The sequence below is a fragment of the Anopheles arabiensis genome, chromosome 2, assembly GCF_016920715.1.
Source record: "Anopheles arabiensis isolate DONGOLA chromosome 2, AaraD3, whole genome shotgun sequence".
NCBI classification, from domain to species: domain Eukaryota; kingdom Metazoa; phylum Arthropoda; class Insecta; order Diptera; family Culicidae; genus Anopheles; species Anopheles arabiensis.
In genome coordinates, this window is record NC_053517.1 from 88,952,261 (window position 1) to 88,953,346 (window position 1,086).

Below are 1,086 nucleotides of genomic sequence, written 5' to 3' on the forward strand. Positions count from 1 at the left end.
AGAATTGAAACCGTCCCGCCTTGTAGAAGCTGGCGCATTTATCGAATAGACAATCATGTCACTCAGATCTATTTGTGCTCAAACTAGGGCAAAAACCATCCCAACGGATTATCTGCTACTCTGTTATTGAAGGTTGATGCTAGCCTTGTCTCTTGTACTTCATTTTCAAAGTGAGTGGACGCATATTTGTCATAATATTTGACACTTCAGAGAAATTCTTGTCCTTACAAATCTTGCTCTTTTATAAAGGGCAATGCTGTGCAACATTATTCCTATCCCGACATACGATCGATCGATCGGCGAGAGCATTGTAGCGTACTGCACCGTGTAAATAAATTACGCTTAATCGCTCAATTAAAATATCTTCCTCCCCGGGCCAACCCTCCTTGATGCACGATTATAGCGCGCAATAAACAAACAAAACCCCCGATTGGTGTAAAGTAAACGCATTGCCGCGGGTGAGAACGAGGCACGAAAAACAAATCTCCCCCAGAAAAGCCTGTTGATACTTCCGAAACACGATATTCGCACCATTCGAGGTAAAAGCTCCATTTTTATGACGGTATCAGCAAGTTATGACTTCATTTCAGACAATCCCCAATCAACTAAACTACTTCCCCCTCGTTTTCCAAGCCTTGGCTTAAATCCCGAACCAGACTAAATGCATCGCTCGCGCAAATGGACGGCGGACGGGGTCATTTTTTGTAATTTCGTATCGCCGTAACGATTATATCAATGTGTTGAGATTCAATAACTTTTAAATCCGGCCCGGCCATACCGCTGCCATTGTCAAGAATCAACAGAAGGAGTGAAAAGGGGTATATGGAAGCTAAACAAGAAAAAAAAGGCGGGGCAGTGGCTTTGTGAGGTGTGCTCGTTTTTGCGTAGGATTCAACTCATTTCAGCTCCCAAACCCAAAATACGGGATGGATATATTTTGTCGTCTTATTTGCTTCCCGAAAGCTCCCCACAAATCCGTGCCCAATGTGCTTGCCGTGCGATTCGAAACGATCGTAACGATATCGAAGATTCCTCGCCGTCTCCTGAAAACCTCTTTTCTTCCCTTCCCTGGGGGGGCAAAATGGT